The 19371-nt window shown below is 40.3% G+C and overlaps 1 pseudogene; it reads right to left on the reverse strand.

Moving 5' to 3' along the window:
- On the reverse strand, positions 16321–18755 carry LOC109843392 (annotated as a pseudogene).

The raw sequence follows: 19371 nt of genomic DNA on the forward strand, positions 1-19371 counted from the left end.
CAAAAAAATTTCCACCTTTATTAGATCATTTGTTTACTTTACATTACAGCCGAATCTAATTGATATATTTATGATTTGTGCTCATTTTATGTAGTGTGCCTAATCTGTAATTAGGTTCAAATTAGCTCGTTAAATTTTTAAGAGATGTATGACTACATATGACTGAAGCTCCTCCATTCTAAAATTTTCATCTTTTTTTTTATTTATTTATCCCCTCCCTATGGAAAACTCTTGAATCCAGTGAAGATGAAAAAGGAAAAGAATCTCACTGACAAGATGAGTACAAATATTTCATTTTGATTGGACATGAATATTTCAAACTCAATGAGTGGAGGTTCTGATAAAGATGCTTCTTAAAGTCTTGATGGTGTGAAATATGTTCCCGGATGGTGTGAAAATATGTTCCCTTGAAAGTATAGAATTTTTTGATAAAAAACATGACGTGAACCAAACTGTTCTTGTCTTTCTTTCTTCTCATACTAGCCTTGATGAAGAAAAAAAAAAGTAAATTATATGATAAGAATAACCAAACTGGATTCACTAATTTTCTTAGAATCCGAACTTTACTTTGTTTACTTAGGGTGTGTTTGTTTCGATTTTCAAAATATAGGAAACAATTTAGAGCAACTCCAATGGGGAGGCTGCATTTCATACTAGCCTTGATGAAGAAAAAAATAGTAAATTATATGATAAGAATAACCAAACTGGATCCACTAATTTTCTTAGAATCTGAACTTTACTTTGTTTACTTAGGGTGTGTTTGTTTCGATTTTCAAAATATAGGAAACCATTTAGAGCAACTCCAATGGGGAGGCTGCAAAATGCAGCCTCCCCAAAGAATATTCTTTGAAATATGCTTTTTTAGGGGGGGCACTCCAACCACCTCCCTCTATATGAAGCTCCATTTATATTTTCAATTGATTGCTTTTATAATACTTTAAATGGATTTAAAAATATAAAATGTTAAAAAAATTATATGAATTAATTTAAAATATAAAATATATTATAAATTAATACTAAATTATAATATATAATATACTTATTATTTAAATAAAATTAATTATCTTTAATAAATTGATAATAAGACATAGGTAAGAGCCTTTAAATTTTAAAAATCAGAAAATATAGCATAATATTTGGAACAACCTTCATAACTACCCCGAAGGATGGAATTTTATATATTACATTTAGCGACATTATATAGAAAAATAAAGTACATAAAAAAACTAAAAATCGGGCAGACCATTTCCTCCATATCCACCGCTTCTGTAGTCAGGTATTCCGTATTGACTTCCTGCATAACTATATTCATGATTAAGAATATCAGATGAAGAACCTTCAGTTGTGTTTCTATTTAAAATCTCTTGTTTTTTAATTCGAAAGTACTCACGTTCCGAAGGATCAGTAACAGTATCAAGATTAATTAACATAATTTTACTTTCCTGTCGTTCCCTTTGAAGATCTAATTTTTTCTTATCGAGTATCAAGATTAATTAACATAATTTTACTTTCCTGTCGTTCCCTTTGAAGATCTAATTTTTTCTTATCGTTTTCGGCCCTTAACATCATAATCTGGTGCTTCCTGTCGTTCCCTTTGAAGATCTAATTTTTTCTTATCGTTTTCGGCCCTTAACATCATAATCTGGTGCATTGCCATTCTATCATTTTCTCGTTGTCCATGACTCTTTTTTAAAATATCGACAATTTTTTGATTGCTTTTATTGAGAGTTTCAAAGTCGAGGTTCTTTTCAGTTGCCTGTTGCCTCCTCATCTTCTCTTTCTTCCTTCCTGTCGACTTGTTATCATAACTTCGTTATTTTGAGTATATCCCTCATTATCGTCATTTAAGTCGACGACATGAGAACTTGAATCTGACCCCTGTGATGAGCGGGACTTTGAAGTTTTGGAAGTTACAGGCGATCTGACACTTATATTTGCCCATTTCTCTGCATCTTTTAAAATTGACCAAACATGATCAAATAGAAACCCCTTTCTCTCTTCTGGATCTTCTGCAAATATTATCCTAGCACGTTTAATCTACCACAAGAGAGGAAGAAACATTTATTAATAACATGATAATAGATGATAATCAAGATTTATGTTATTCAAAATACTTACAATGTCAAGCTCAGAAGCACCGCTTGGATTTAAGCGCTCGACTTGTCGAATGCATCATCGAAATTTACTGACGACCTTCATAATTAATTGCATTCGGCATGAGAGAGACTTCGGAGTCCTTTGAGCATTACATATATTGGAAATCTTTTCATGAAATAAAGCAGAAATTCGTTCCCGCAGCTTGTCCTTCTTTTGATTAGAACCTATGACTGGGTCTTGAGAAATTTCGAGCCACATGGCGCATAAAATTTGGTCTTCTTCTTGTCAAAAAGATTTTCCACGACTAGATGCCATAATCTAAAGAGATAACGTTGTTGAGGATGATACTATTATGATGGAGGAATGTAAAGAGTTCTGAATATAGAATAAGAAGAGTTGTGGTGGAGTATGAAAATTGTGCAAGTATTATATAGGGATCAGATGTTGGGAGTCTCCAACACCAGGAGAATCTAATGTGGGGAGTCTCCAACACCAGTCTCCAACACCAGGAGAATCCAATGTGGGGAGTCTCCAACACTAAGAATCCAATACGGGAAGTCTCCAACACTAGGAGAATCCAATGTGGGGAGTCTCCAACACCAGGAGAATCTAATGTGGGGAGTCTCCAACACCAAGAATCCAATGTGGGGAGTCTCCAACACGAAAGGAATCCAATGTGGGGAGTCTCCAACACACCAGGAATCCAATGTGGGGAGTCTCCAACACGAAAGGAATCCAATGTGGAGAGTCTCCAATACGAAAGGAATCCACTGTGGGGAGTCATATTATATAATGACATTACATCCATCTCTAAACAACTCACAACTTATTATATGATTATTTATATAAATAACTTCTTCAACAATGAACTATGGAGCCGGACCGTCACATCTACTTTCTTCTTCTTCTTCTTCATCTTCTTCCGACGACGAAATATTTTCTCAGTACATTAAAGATTGGGCGGAAGATATGACACAATGGGAGAAGGAAGATGAACTCTTAGCTCGCGTATATGTCTCTAATAATAAAATAATGACTTGTTCAAACCATTTCTAATTCCGATAACGATATTAATGTATTGCAGTCGTCTAATTTGTTCGACAATCTATCACAAGGTATTGCTCCTCCTGCTCATTACACAATTCAAGGAAAAAATTATGATGTCGGTTATTATTTGGCCGATGGCATATATCCGAAATGGCCAACACTTGTTCAAACCATTTCTAATTCCGATAATAAAAAGAAACAATATTTTGCAATGATGCAAGAAGCATGTCGAAAAGATGTTGAGCGGGCATTCAGTGTTTTCCAATCACGATTTACTATCATCAAGGGACCAGCCCGTTTTTGGGATAAACGAACTCTGCATAATATCATGACTGCTTGTATTATAATGCACAATATGATTGTCGAAGATGAACGCGACGAGCAAGAAGATGTTGTCATTTCAACTCCACAATCAATTCTGAATGCTGAAAATGTGGAGATAACGAAAACTGAACGATTCCAACGGTTCCTTGCTCGACATAAGAGGTTGAAAAACAAATAAGCTCATTTTGCACTTCGAAATGCATTGATTGAACATTTGTGGGAAAGACATGGAAATGAAGCGATGTAACTTTTTTTAATAATGAAATAATGACTTTTCATTTTTAATTAATATTATTCAATATTAGTCTCATTTTGAAGGTATCGACAAAATATTTCCAACTGTAAAACTTTTATTTAAAAATAATTAGTAGAAATAAACTTATGTTGATTTTAAATTGAATATCTAAAAATAATTAGTTAGTTAGAAGGGTAAAATAGAAATTTTATTAGGGGGAATAGTGAAATGGAGGGGCTGCATATTTGGAGGAAAAAACTGCAAATATGCAGCCCAGGTTTGGTTTTTGCATCCGAACTCCAAAAAATGGAGTTCGCTTGGACTTCAACCGGGCTGCATTTTGGAGAAATGCAGCCCGGTTGGAGTTGCTCTTATAGTAGTGAAAAAAAATATTTCTACTCAAATTTGTGCTTTTCAAGGAAACACATCTGTTTTGTTTGATTCGGCATGGAAACATGGGCAGAAATGTTTTCTATCCTATTTCCTTGTTTGGTTTAAAATCATAAAAATAAGAAAATATTTGAGTTCAAAAAGTTTTCATCGTTACTTAACTTTTATATTTTAACAATTCCCAACATCATTCTATTATTTTTTTTTTGAACTGAAGAAGCAGGAGTAAACTTCCTGCTCATGTAACTTTATTTATGTCAAAGATCATACATATAAGAAACATTACTTAGTACACCCAAAAGGAGGCCAGAAGACGGTTAAACAAGAGCGAAGATCATACATATAAGAAACATTACTTAGTACACCCAAAAGGAGGCCAGAAGACGGTTAAACAAGAGCGATGGAAGACCAAAAACAGAAAAAACACCAGCATAAGCTAGTAACAACGAAGTTTAGAACCTTAAAACTTGAAGAAGAGGCTGCTCCTCTAGAAAGAAACTACTCAAAAAGGATCTAATCACTTCATAATTCTTGCCTGAACTTCTAATCTGCAGAAAAATTATCTCCCACGTCTGCTGCAGCTTTTTTCTTTGCAATTTCTTCAAACTGCAGCTTGATTGCTGCCCTTCTAATCCTTTTTGCCAGCTTATCTTCATATGCACCTGTCCAATGAAGGGGTTACCTAGCCACGTTAGCAGCTACAAGTTCTGGATTTTGCTGGGAATCTTTAAAGATAAGATTATTACGGCTATTCCAAATCCACCAGCAAAAGCATGGGAGAACCACCTTCCAAATGCAACTAATATGAATGCTATCAGCTACTGGTGCTTTGAAGAGAATCAAATCATGCATGGTATGCGGCAAAGTGGCTGTACCAATACTTGGAAAGAGTATCGTCCAGATGGAAGAAGCAAAAGTACAAGTAATGAATAAATGATCCTGACTCTCCACTTCAAGATTGCAGAATGGGCACCTTGGATCGCCTTTCCATCCCTTGGAGACTAAGTTAGCCCTTGAATTAAGCTTGTTGATGCTCACAAGCCAAAAGAATACTCTCACCTTCAGAGGGATGGGGGATTTCCAAACAAACTTGTAGAATCTAGATAAACACCCACCTGAAATAATGGATGAATAAAGAGATTTTACCGTAAATTTTCCCGTTGCGTTGAGAGGCCACCATAATGAGTCCAAGTTTGAGGAGGTACTACAATCGAAGGGACCGATATTAGATTGCAGGTCAAGGACCTCTCTCTGTTCCTCCGTGGTAATACCTCTTCTGAGGATTGGGTGCCACTGCCAAACTTGATTGTGAAGAGTACCCTGAGATGAGATGTTGCAGTCTTTTGAAAAAGCAAGGGAAAACGCCTTTGGGAAGAGACTACTCAAGGAGTTTGAGCTAGACCATTTGTCGAACCAGAAACTGCATGTTTTTCCATTGCCAACAGTCCATCTCGCGAAGAATTGAAAGACAGAGTACACAGAGCTTATATCCTTAATCAAGTTAGATGATTTTGATCTTGATATGGACACAACAAGATTGGATCCATCCTTAGAGTACAAGGAGAAGATCACTTTGCTAATGAAGGAGTCCCTGTCAAAGATTTTCCAAATCCACTTGGATAAGAGAGAGATGTTAAAGACTTGGAGATTGATAATGCCTAGGCCCCCTTCCTGTTTAGGTCTGCATACTAATTTCCAGGAAGCCAGACACTTAATGTTGGAGTGGTTATTGCTCCCATTCCAAAGAAAACTTCGTCTAATTTTGTCAATTTCTAGAAGCAGCCACTGAGGGAATTTGAAAAAGGAGATATAATAGAGAGGGATAGAGGAGAGAACTGAGTTAACCAAAGTGAGGCGTCCCCCTATAGATAAAGATTTATTTTTCCAGAGGGACAGTTTATTGGAGAGAGAGTTAAGGAGAGGCTGCCATTCTTTTTTAGATAAAACTCCTTTTTTAAGAGGAAGGCCCAAATAAGAGGATGGAAAAGATCCCAGAGAACAATTGAACAGACTGGCTAGACGGGGAGCCTTTCTGTAGGATCTACCAAGGTAAAAAAGGTGTGTTTTATTGTAGTTGACAAGCAAGCCTGAGATTTGTGCAAAGATAAGAAGGATAGCTTTAAGTGTAGACATGTCTGATGAGGACGCTCTGGAAAAGATAATAGTATCATCAGCAAACTGAAGCGACCTGATGTTATTAAGTTCTCCTTTCAGCTGAAGATCAGATAGATCCCCCGAAACAACACTAGACCTGATCATTTTATTTAAAACATCAACTACCAAGAGAAAGAGCATAGGGGAAAGGGGATCCCCTTGTTTTAATCCCCTGTGGCATGAGAAGAACTTAGTGGGAGATCCATTAACCAGAACAGCTGATTTTGAGGATGAAAGAAGATGTTTGATCCAGAGACACCATTTCTGGCTGAAGCCTCTGGCTTCAAGGAGGGAAAGAAGGAAATCCCAATTTACACAATCAAAAGCTTTGAAAAAATCAACTTTTATGGCACATATTTCCTTTTTTCTAGAGGAACAGAAATTTATCATCTCATGATCTAGCAGAATGGAGTCAAGGGAAGATTTTCCTTTTTGAAAGGCTGATTGGGAGGGATCCACTAGGAGATGGATAACCCTGCTAAGTCTGTTTGCCAGGACTTTGGAGATTATTTTACAGGAGCTATTTATGAGGCTGATAGGTCTAAAATCTTTTGGGGAGCAAGCATCTTCTTTCTTGGGGATGAGGCAGATATATGAGTAGTTGATATTGTGAATGGATTGGGGATGAAGGAAGAAGTTTTGTGTGAATGATATGACATCATTCTCTATAGTATTCCAGAAAGATTGGAAAAAAAGAAGGGGAAGACCATCAGGGCCAGGGGATTTCTCTGGATGAAGGTAAAAAACAACAGCTTTTATTTCCTCAGAAGTGAAGGGGAGATCTAGAGAGGATAGATCAGATGGGGCTAGGGGGTATAAAAACTTCCAATCAACTGATAACCTAGCTACTGGAGGTTTGCGGAAAAGATTAGAGAAGAAATTTAAGAAGACCCTTTTCTTATCTGACTCTGAAGAGATGAAACAGTCATTTTCTATGAGGTAGGGGATGAAGTTTTTCCTTCTTCCGTGGGATGCAAAGTTATGAAAGAATCTAGTATTGTTGTCTCCCTCTCTTAACCACTGAATCCTAGACCTTTGTTTCCATTTGATTTTGAAAGAATCTAGTATTGTTGTCTCCCTCTCTTAACCACTGAATCCTAGACCTTTGTTTCCATTTGATTTCTTCTGAATTGGCAAAGGCAAGGCTCTCTTAACCACTGAATCCTAGACCTTTGTTTCCATTTGATTTCTTCTGAATTGGCAAAGGCAAGGATTTGGTCTTTCAATACACTTCTCTGAATGATTTCTGAATGAGAAAGAGCTCTGGTTTCTTCAGACAAGTTGAGGGAATCCAGCTGGGATACAAGAGAGGAGAAATGCTTATGATGGGAGCTGCGACAGAATCTTTCCACCATTTTATTCTTCTCTTTATGAGTTTTAACTTGAAGGGGAGAGAGAGGGGAGAGGTAGCTTGGGGGAAGAAAGAATTCCAGCTAGAGGAAATGAACGGACTGAAAGAGGGGTCAGATAGCCAGAATTTTTCAAATCTAAAAAGAGGGGTAGGTTGATGAGAGTCTGTGTCTAGAATAATAGGACAGTGGTCAGAGCAAGGGGCTGGATACGCAGACTGAACCATAAGAGGGAATTTAGATTCGAATTCAGAAGACACCAGGAATCTATCCAACCTTGCAAGCACAGGAGGAGATCTACAGTTTGACCACGTAAATTTCCTCCCACACAATGGAAGGTCAGAGATTTGAAGGGAGGTGATGAGATCTTTAAAAGTCTCGATATCCTTAAGAGAGCCTGAGGGACCACTCCTTTCAGCTAGGGAGAGGGTCATGTTAAAATCCCCGAAGACCACCCAAGGAATAGAAATTGAAGATCTGATTCTACTGAGTTCCCACCAGCAGACCTCTCTGTCAGCCGAATCACAGAGAGCGTAGATCGAAGTGACTGCAAAGGACTAGTTGGACTGAGAATGGGTAAGAAAGGCTGTCACTGAGAAGATACCTATGGATGAGGAGTGGCATGAGAACATCATTCTATTATTTCAATATTAAAACTTACATTTCTAAGCTTTTCCGGCCCATTTTCCTCATTTTTAGAGAGGATTTAGTTTTCACCGATATCTTCCCTATTTTTAGAAAATCCTTTCTTAATTATTTTTTTGTTGGAACAAACTAAAAAATCGCAAAATCCTTGGAACTTTTTTTTGGTTGCATTTTCTGATGGTGTCAAGCGTTCCAATGATTTTCACTCTCAACAAACGCGCTCTTAAGTAACGTTCAATAAAGACAGCTTTCGTATTAATTTCTAGGACGTTCAAGTTTGAAGATTAGATCGAGTCTTTCCGTAGAAAAGAGGAAAAATGAAGGAAGAAGATCTATGAATCGACATTTAAATTATGTAATTTAATTCAGAAAAGAAGAAAATTTTAAAATACCCCCAAATCAATTTTTTTTAAAAATCGACACTCTTATGTTTTTATTATAGAAATAGACCCACTTTCTAGCCACGTCAGCACCGTGGCCAGAAATTGAGTCTATTTTTTTAAAACACCTTCCTACTTAGTTGGGGTTGCCAACGCAACCCCGACTAATTTGAACCCCAGTTGTAATTTGCCAGCCAAATTAGTCGGGGTTCGAAACCCCGACTAATTAGTCCCTTATTTAAAATGGTCGGGGTTGAGAACCTCGACCATCACGAAATCCTAATTCAAAATAGTGCGCCAGCCTTCCCCGATACCAACGCAAGTACCCAACACGAAATGGTTGGGGTTCCGTCAGCTCTCCCAATACCAACGCAAGTACCCAGCACAAAATAGTCGGGGTTAGGAACCCCGACCATTTCGAATTAGGATTTCGAATTAGGATTTCGAAATGGTTAGGGTTCCGAACCCCGATCAGTTTAAACATGGGCTAAATCAGTCAGGGTTTCGAACCCCGACTAATTTGGCTGACAAATTGCAACTGGAGTCCAAATTAGTCGTGATTGGCTAATTTGGCTGGCAAATTGCAACTGGAGTCCAAATTTGTCGGGGTTCGCAACCCCGACTAATTATGAAGGCGTTTAAAAAAGAATAGACCCACTTTCTGGTCACAGTGCTGACGTGACCAGAAAGTGAGGCTATTTCTGTAATAAAAACAAAAGAGTATTTATTTTTAAAAAAAATTGGTTGGGGGTATTTTGAAAATTTCTTTCATTCAGAAAACCTTGATTATGGCGATGTGGAAATTGCATTCACTTTTCTATCAAATCAAACTAATTCCTATGATTAGATTATAGTGATAGAAAGTAATTAAAAGGGTGACAGACTCTGAGTGGACGAGTCAGCCAATCTGAAGAGAGAGCACTTAGCCTTGGGATAACTTTTTGGAAAATGATAGGGGCACACCTCTAACCACACCTCCAACCACACCTCTCTCTCTCCCATTTGCTACAGTGCACCGAGCCCTACATGTGATTTTAAAAATTTAAAATCCCATGTAGAGCCCGGTGTACTGTAGCCAATGAGAAAAGGGGTGTGGTTGAGAGTGTGCCCCTAGTGTCACCCCTAACTTTTTGTCCACCCCTAATGGTTTAGGAGGAAATAGGCATCCAATCAAAAGAAACCTACGTAATTTGTCATCGCAAGGGCACTGCTAAACACCAGCATACCATGTGGATGGCCTCTCTACCCCTGCTTTCTTCTGTTCCCAAGTTGGCCTTGTTGTTTAGTTTATTTGATGATTTATTAATCAAGTTTTGGAAGAGAAAACGAGTTTCTATGCCTAAACTAAGACACTAAGAATTCCTTTTATAGCGTTGAGGGTTAACTCAACAAAAGATTTAGTGAGGGGGTTAAAAAGTACCGGTCATCACGGGCATTAGCTAGCATCAGGTCATGGTCTTGCGATGGCAGATCTAGATTTGTTTTTTTGATATAAAAATATAAATATTTTTTATAAATTATAAGTTTTATGCATTAGGAGCGTGCATTTTATTCTATAACAAAAAATAAAAAATAAAAAAATAAAACATATACGAATAAACAAGGGGTAAATCTCTCTGAGATTCTCTCTCTCTTAGCAGTCAAAAAGCTCTCTTTTTTTGATGTCCTGCAAACCCTAGAAACGTTTGGGTATTTATAACAAACCCCAGCAGAACAGGATTCCTAGATAAAATAGGAAACAGCGAATCTGCGTCGCGGTCGACCGCTTTGCCAAGGTCGGTCGACCGGTCAGAACGACGAAATCCTACAGGGTCTTGTGCACGATATCGGTCGACCGCAGCGACCACGCCGGTCGACCGGCCAGAGCGAAAACTTCTTCTCAGTCTCCTGCAGTGCACGCGGTCGACCGGCTCTGCCACTGCGGTCGACCGCACAGTCTTCTGACTGTTTTCTTCGTCTTTTCGATTGCAGCTTTGGGTCTACACACTTAGACTAACAATCTCCCACTTGGAGACCAAAGCGTCATCATCGAGCTCACCCGAACTCTCCCCTTCTTCGCATGTATCTTTTCCCCTGAAAAAAATTCTTTCTTCAATCAACATCCCGACGATCGCGCCGATCCTCGTAGTGTGGCTCCGCCTTCGTTTTCTACTCGTGAAGGCCAACTGAAGTTGCGCACAACTTCAGTTTCTCAATGGTGACTTCCTTCGTCAACATGTCTGTCGGATTTTGACTCCCCAAAATCTTCATTAAGTGCAACTTTCCGTCCTCGATCAGCGAGCGTATAAAATGGTATTTAACGTCGATGTGCTTCGTTCTGGCATGATATACTGGATTCTTGGCAAGATGTATAGCGCTCTGGCTATCACAATAAAGAACTCCTCTCCCTTGCTTCAGATCCAACTCTTCCAAGCACCCGTTCAACCAGATCATCTCCTTGCTTGCTTCAGTCACCGCGACATACTCAGCCTCGGTTGTAGACAAAGTCACAATCTTCTGCAGACGTGAGACCCAGCTCACTGCTGTCGACGCTAAGGTATAAACATACCCCGTGGTGCTTCGCCTCGTATCATGATCACCGGCGAAGTCCGCATCCACGTATCCCTGCAGCACCAACTCCTTCCTCCTGAAACATAGTGGCTTGTTCGTTGTTCCCCTCAAGTACCGCATTATCCACTTTACGGCCTCCCAATGCTGCTTTCCTGGATTGCTTGCAAATCTGCTCACAACTCCCACTGCATGGGCGATGTCCGGCCTCGTGCAAACTATCGCGTACATGAGACTCCCAATGACTGAAGAATATGGCACCCTACTCATATGCTCTCTATCTGCATCTGTCTTAGGCGATTGCTCATCAGATAACTTGAACTGACTTTCAAGGGGTGTGCTAACAACTTTAGCATTCTGTATGTTGAACCTCTGAAGTACTTTCTCAATGTATTCAGCTTGGCTCAAACTCAATGTCCCTTCAGATTCATCTCTACTGATTTGCATCCCTAGAATCTGCTTGCTTCTTCAAACTGTTTATCTCCTCTAAACATGATCCTGCTACCAACATGTTATCAACATATAATAACAAAATAATGAAGCTGGACTCGAACCTTTTGAAATAGCAGCAATGATCTGAATTGCATCTTCTTTAGCCATTATTCTGCATGAAGTTGTCAAACTTCTTGTACCACTGTCTCGGGGCCTGTTTCAAACCATATAAGCTCTTCTTGAGCTTGCACACCATCTCTTCCTTTCCTTCTTCAATGAAGCCAACAGGCTGCTTCATGTAGATTTTTTCATCCAAGTCACCATGAAGAAAGGCAATGTAGGTTTCTTCATCCAAGTCACCATGAAGAAAGGCAGTCTTCACATCTAACTGCTCAAGGAAGAGGTCTTCTGCAGCTACCAAACTCAACACCACTCTGATGGTTGTGAGTTTCACAACAGGGAAAAATATCTCCGTGTAGTCCACTCCTTCCCGCTGTTGAAACCCTTTCACTACTAATCTGGCATTGAATCTCTTGCTTCCATCACTCTCCTGCTTGACCCGGTAGACCCATTTATTGTGCAAGGCTTTCTTCTGCGCAGGTAGCTGGGCTAACTCCCATGTCTCATTAGTGAGTAGAGAATCCATCTCCTCCTGCATCGCATGCTCCCACTGCTGAGATTCACTCACTTGCACTGCCTCTTCATAACACTCCGGCTCTCCGCTATCTGTTAAGAGTAGATAATCAAGTGACGAGAGGTATTTGGGATTTGGTTTGGGTACCCTAGATGACCTCCTAGGCTCCACGCCCTGGGTAGTAGCTTCTGCACCTGTAGTCTCCTCCGTTCTACGGTCAGAACTGACATCGTCGCCCCCATCTGGAAGTTCCTCCAAATCCATGTACTCGGATCCACCTGTATCCGTAGTGCTGCTCCCACTGCTTTGGCTATCCTTGGCATTGTTCCTGTCCTTGTACATCACCTCCTCATTGAATATCACATCCCGGCTCCTGATGATCTTCCTGTTCTTCTCATCCCAAAGGCGATACCCGAACTCATCAATGCCGTATCCAATGAATGTGCACTTCTGTGACTTAGCTTCTAGCTTGTCCCTGACATGGTCACTGATATGAACATAAGCCACGCAACCAAATACCCGCAAGTGTGAGAGATTTATCTTCTTTCCACTCCAAACCTCCTCTGGAATCCCAAAATCTAATGGAACTGATGGCCCGTGATTAATAAGGTATGCTGCCGTATGCACCGCATCCGCCCAAAATGTCTTAGGCAGACCTGCATGTAATCGCATGCTCCGCGCACGCTCTGTCAAGGTCCTGTTCATCCTCTCTGCAATGCCATTCTGCTGCGGCGTCCCTGGAGTAGTCCTCTCTAAACGAATCCCATTCGTAGCACAGAACCTCTTGAACTCCTCCAGCTCGTATTCTCCACCATTATCTGATCTCAAGCACTTCACCTTCAGATCTGTCTCGTTCTCGACCATGGCCTTCCACTTCTTGAAGATCTCGAACACCTCTGACTTGTGCTTCATGAAGTAAACCCACACCTTCCTCGAGTGATCGTCGATAAAGGTGACGTAGTATCTCGAACCGCCAAAAGAAGACTGATAATCATATTTTATTACAATTTTATACCCTCATTATCTATTTTACATGAATAAATATACCATTAATAATTATTGTTAGATTAGTTTGCACATAATTGAATGAAAATATAAATAAATATTATTAAATGTAAAAACCCCTCAAAAATCTCTCTTCTCTATTTTGTAGTATTTACGTAGCCTTCTGCTCCAAGCTGTCCCACCGAAACAAGATTCCTCTTCAGCTTCGGCACGTGTCTCACGTTCTTCAAGTTCCACTTAGAGCCCTTTATCTGTATCTGAACGTCGCCCTTTCCAACAATATTGCAAGGTTCATTATCCCCCAAGTATACTTTACCAAAGTCCCCTGCTACATAGTTCTGAAGTAGTTTCCTATTTGCAGTGGCGTGGAAAGAAGCTCCTGAGTCGATGACCCAAGAATCAGAATCGCTATCCATAGCAAGGATCAAGGCATCCTGCACGATATGAGCCTCCTGCTCACCCGCATCCTTCTTTGGTGCTTTACAGACCGAAGACATATGGCCCTCCTGGCCGCAGTTCCAACACTTCCCTTTGATAGACCTAACCTTCGAGTTCGGCCTCTTCTTCACTGATTTCGACCGATTCCTGTTCTGGTTCCCTTTCTTCTGGCTTCTGCCTCTCTGCTCGAAACTTAGGGCTGAACCTGAACCTTCTGATTCGGACGATTTCCTTCTAACCTCCTCGGATAGAATCATGCTAACAACCTCATTCAGCTTCAACTTCTCTTTCCCCGCCGAATTGCTGATTGCCGTCACACAACCTGCCCAACTATCCGGCAACTGCGATAGTAGTAGAAGGGCCTGCACTTCGTCATCGAACGTGATGTCCACGGAGATAAGTTGATCAACAATCGTGTTGAACTCGCTGAGGTGCATCGTGAAGGACCGTCCTTCTGCCATCTTGAGGTTGAAAAGAGTTTTGACTAGATGCACCTTGTTTGCTGCCGACGGTTGCTCGTACATCTTCGCGAGCGCTTCCATAAGCCCCACCGTCGTCTTCTCCTTCAGAATATTGTGGGCTACTGATTTGGCGAGCGACAACCGGATTTGCCCTAGAGCCTTCCTATCCAGTACCTCCCAATCACCATCTGACTCCGTCGTCTTCTTTCCCTTTTCCTTGCCCAGAAGCGGGCGATACAAGTCCTTCTGGTACAGATAGTCCTCCATCTGCGACTTCCAGTAGGCGAAATCCGATCCGTCGAACTTCTCAATCTTTGATTTGCTTTCCTCTGCCATGGCTTTCACACAAATTGCTGAACGAAGCTCTGATACCAGTTGTTGGGGATTCGAAACAATCAATCGAACCCTTGCCCTTCCGGACCTTGTGTTGAAAGTAGGAAAGTAGGAATAAACCACAAATAAAGATCTAACCTTGTAAAAACAGTAAAAGAGACGAACACACAGATTTAACGAGGTTCGGCAACGTGCCTACGTCCTCGGGAGCCACACCACACAATCTTTCTATTAATTGAAGAAGAAAATACAAGCTCTCAAACAAGGGGTAAATCTCTCTGAGATTCTCTCTCTCTTAGCAGCCAAAAAGCTCTCTTTTTGATGTTCTTTTCAAACCCTAGAAACGTTTGGGTATTTATAACAAACCCCAGCAGAACAGGATTCCTAGATAAAATAGGAAACAGCGAATCTGCGTCGCGGTCGACCGCTTTGCCAAGGTCGGTCGACCGGTCAGAACGACGAAATCCTACAGGGTCTTGTGCACGATATCGGTCGACCGCAGCGACCACGCCGGTCGACCGGCCAGAGCGAAAACTTCTTCTCAGTCTCCTGCAGTGCACGCGGTCGACCGGCTCTGCCACTGCGGTCGACCGCACAGTCTTCTGACTGTTTTCTTCGTCTTTTCGATTGCAGCTTTGGGTCTACACACTTAGACTAACAGTTTGATATTATTATTATTGTTGTTTATAATGAAGCCATGATGTAGGATGCTTAACGAACAATTTTATGGAGGATTTGGACTATCACGAGCTAAATATGGATTTATATATATTATTGATTTCCGCAAAGAAATAATCATATCTTTCAATTCGGAAAGCGGATTTTGACATATTACATATATAAATCGCCTATCTCGATGAGACGGAACCAACCTGATTGTCAGATTTTTAAGATCTCATCAGTAATACCTAGCTTTGACTGAAATCCAAAAATACTCAGCCTTTAGTTGTTTTTAGCAATAAAGTTGGAGTCTATTTAGATTAGGAAATAAATTCAATATTAATTAGAGTCAAATTAGATTAGGAAAAAAATTCAATTTTGATTCATGATTTGTTTTTTCTATTATAGGGAGTCTTTTTAGGATAGAATTTAATACTTTCTATTTTTTTTATAATTCTAGTTTTACTAGGAGTCTTATTTATTTTTTTATTTAAGAAAAAGTCATGTAATCCCAAGGAAGGATATCTTTTCATCAATAAAATTTCTCTTTTAATATTTTCTTTATGGATTCAGAGATCGTTTTTTGTGGATTCAGATAATTACACCCTTGGTGGATTCCGATGTTTTACTTCTGCTCTGCATTAAGCCACCGCGAAAGTCCGAGGTTTTACTCCCAAAAATTTCATCTTCTCCCTCTTCGTTTTATTAATTGTTTGGTGCGCATGCGGCATACACAAACATATCCACAGGCACAGTGGCATACACATACATATATGTCTATGAGGGGACTGTCTGCAACTTATCCTTTTCTAATGCATTATGCAATTTGGTTAACTTTCACAGATGAGATCGAGGAGTTGTTGTCTAAATATTTTCCATTTGTTTCTATAATTTTTTCTTAAAAAAAGAAAACCCAGTGAGCTTAGGCTTCTCGTTAACTAACAGAGCTGATTGAGGAGAATATTAATTTACTTTTTTTTGTCCATTGCTAAAACCTTTGGCAAATAGAAGCATGGAGCTAGCTGTTAATTTGTTTCTTTGAAAAGTCTTGTGATCAGGAAAATCTTTAATTTTATTCTTTTCATTAGGCGACCGATCAACAATAATAAAGCATCGATCAGAACAAGTTGTATATTGGTAATTGATAACGAAGGGAGAATACAGCCCCTAAAAAAGATAAAAAAAAAAAAACAAACTAAGTCAAATCAATTTTATTGATGTAAACTCACGAATGGAAAGTTACAATTCGAAGAATACAACTCCCCTACCTGCTCCAAATGTCAACCACGTCAAACTTCTGACAATAAATTTCAACATGCCAAAATCAAAGGTTTAAAAAAAAACAACAACCTTCCATGTGTTTTTATCAAAAAAGCCCTCGTCAGAAAGTTCTCAGCATTTGGGAAGATCGGACGGCGGAGGAGGCAGTTTTTGATTAGGAAGCTTTCCATCCAACACCAGCCAAGCCATCTTCAATCCCCAGCTCGTGTGAACCTCAAGATGACAGTGCATGAACCAAACGCCTACGTGATCATCTCAAATAATTAGTCATTTTAACAAACAAAACAAAAAAAAAAAAAAAAACCAAAATTTAAAAAGTAGATAAATTCTAACAAATTTAAAAAAAGCAGTTTATAACTCACCAGGATTATCAGCTCTGAATCTTATAGCCACCCAACCCCCAGATGGTACCCCCACAGTGTTCCTTTCAACTGGGTCCACCAAATTAAACTTTGGTGGGTCCCTTTGTGGGTCATAATTTCCAAACCCTTGCCCGACCACAAAGAAATTAAACCCATGCAAATGCAAAGGGTGGCTCTCGACTCCCAAGATACTAGTATCCTGCATCACCAACTCCACCGTGGTATTGAAATCCAAAACCATAAGTTTAGTCCCGCTATTAACCAAGGTATTGTTCGGTGGGGTCCCCGTGTAATTAAAGTAATGAAGAGGGCTTATTGGGAAATATGGGCTGTAAACTTTCTTCGACTGGCCGAAGAAATGGGACTGGAGCAAAGCGGTAGTGGGCATAGCAAACGAGATGTTGTTGACGGAGGCGGCGAATTTGGTTCCGTTGGGCCCTTGGCACGTTTGGTTCTTCGGGCACGGGTTCGTCCCTAGGCCCACGGTGAAGAACAGATTCTGGTCCACACTCTGCGGTACCTGGGCCGGGTACTCCGAACTATCCAAGCTCCTCAGTTTGTTCGTGAAGGTCGTGACGAAATTTGTGTCGTTGAGCGAGGGGAGGGCTGGCTTGAAGAGCGGGAGGTTTCTTCCGAACGAAGCTGCCGTGGCGGTGTTCGAGGATCCCGGCGGCGGTGGAGTTGTCGAAGGTGCCCTGGCCGGTGGCGTAAGGGCGGGCCATCATGAGGAACTGGGCCTCGGGGTAAGCGGGCTTAGTGCGGAGGAGGACGTTCGTGGTTTGGCCCGGTGCGACGATGATCGTGTTCGAATCGAAGGGCTTAACGTAGACCGCGTCGACATCGACTGTGGTCAGGCTGTGGTTGGCGATGCTGAAGAAGAGCTCGTCGTTGAGGGCAGCGTTGATGATTCGGAGGAGGTAGGTTTTGGCGGGCTTCACCTTGAGTTTGAAAGTGTCTACATGTTAACGGAAGATATAAATTAGGCACGAGGCAAAATACAACAGGCCATGTACAGAATTTATATAGTCCGCAGTACCTTTAGCCGAGCAATTATATAATGGGCCAGGGAGGCCATTAATCGTATAAGCGTCGGAGACATTTGGGCCTCCCCCGCTTTGTAGAGCCTGGTTAATAATGGCCTCGGTATCTGTATTAAACCACTCACCTGCGCAATTGAAAAAGCAGTTTAAGTTTTCTATAAGCTCTAAAATACGATTACAAGAACTAGAAAACCTTACTAGTATTTACCAAAAATAATAGGGACTTCTTTGTCGGGCTTAGCAAAAGGGTACGGAACCCCAAGCTTAGGGAGGATGATAATGGGCCCGTAAAGAGTGGCCCTCAACCAGGAGATGTGGGCATGCCACCATAAAGTTCCTCTTTGCCCCACGATCGTAAAGTTGTACACGTAGCTCTGGCCCGTTTGGATTGGGCATTGGGCTACGTAGGCTGGTCCATCGGCCCATCCACTAAACAGTTGCCTCACCCCGTGCCTTCACTCGAAAATTATTAGCACATCAAACACAATAAATGTAACAAGTAATAGTAAATATTTGTAAATATTAGTCCTGTATATGTAACAAATATTTACAGTCCATACCAGTGCAACGTGACATTGTTTTGTACGTGATTATTAACCCTAATGATAACACGGTCGCCTTCTCTCGCGAAAATCTTAGGTCCCGGGAACTGTCCGTTCACCGTTACAACGCTCTTCGTATGGCATAACCTCGTCACATTGGCCAGTTGAATCTGTAATATTTGCAGTAATTCATCACGAAAAGTAATCGTAATTAATAACTTGTGAAAACTTTTATAAATATCATTCTCATGCAACTTACATCAAATTGGTAACGCCTTGTGACTTGGGCAGTTACAGTGCCAACGGCAACAACGAGAAGGATTGAGCGAAGAAGAAAGAAAGCCATCTCGATGGCTTTCACCTCTTTAGATCACAAGAAATATTTGATAATAAATGAGAGTGAGCGCTAAGGCGATGAGAAAAGCTAGTCACAATGCGATAACTATATATACTAGCTAGAAGGAAGAAGGGCTAGTTGCTTTCATGTTGCCGTCAGTACTGTTCAGTCTAAGCTTTGAGTGTTAGCAAAGGTACTCGTTATATATCAAGATCATGAACTGTAATTCTTTAGAATCAAGGAAACCCTAAGTTGTGAACTTATATATATATATACCGTGTAAATATTGAGACATGGATAAATGCCATCGCAATTATGGCGGTATGAATTAAGTTTGGTGATGTCTTTGTTAATTAGCATGCAATTGCACTTGTGTGTTCCAAGCAAAGAGAGGGATATTTGACCAACTAGCTAGCTAAGCTAGCTAACTCCTTTCTTCTGCCTAACACTTGGTCAGTTAAAAGAGATGAACAACTAAAAATTAATGTCAAACAACGACTCAAACGCGATTCATGCTTTTAAGTAGTTGCTCGCATTTTTTTTAAAAATGATTATTACTTATAAATACACGAAAATATGTATAAACGTGTTCTATTCTACTTTACACAGGGATTTGTGTCATCAACCATTGACAAAACATACTATATATATAACGAGAGAACATATTGTTTCAAAACC

This window comes from Asparagus officinalis, chromosome 5 (assembly GCF_001876935.1).
Source record: "Asparagus officinalis chromosome 5, Aspof.V1, whole genome shotgun sequence".
In the NCBI taxonomy this organism is placed as follows: domain Eukaryota; kingdom Viridiplantae; phylum Streptophyta; class Magnoliopsida; order Asparagales; family Asparagaceae; genus Asparagus; species Asparagus officinalis.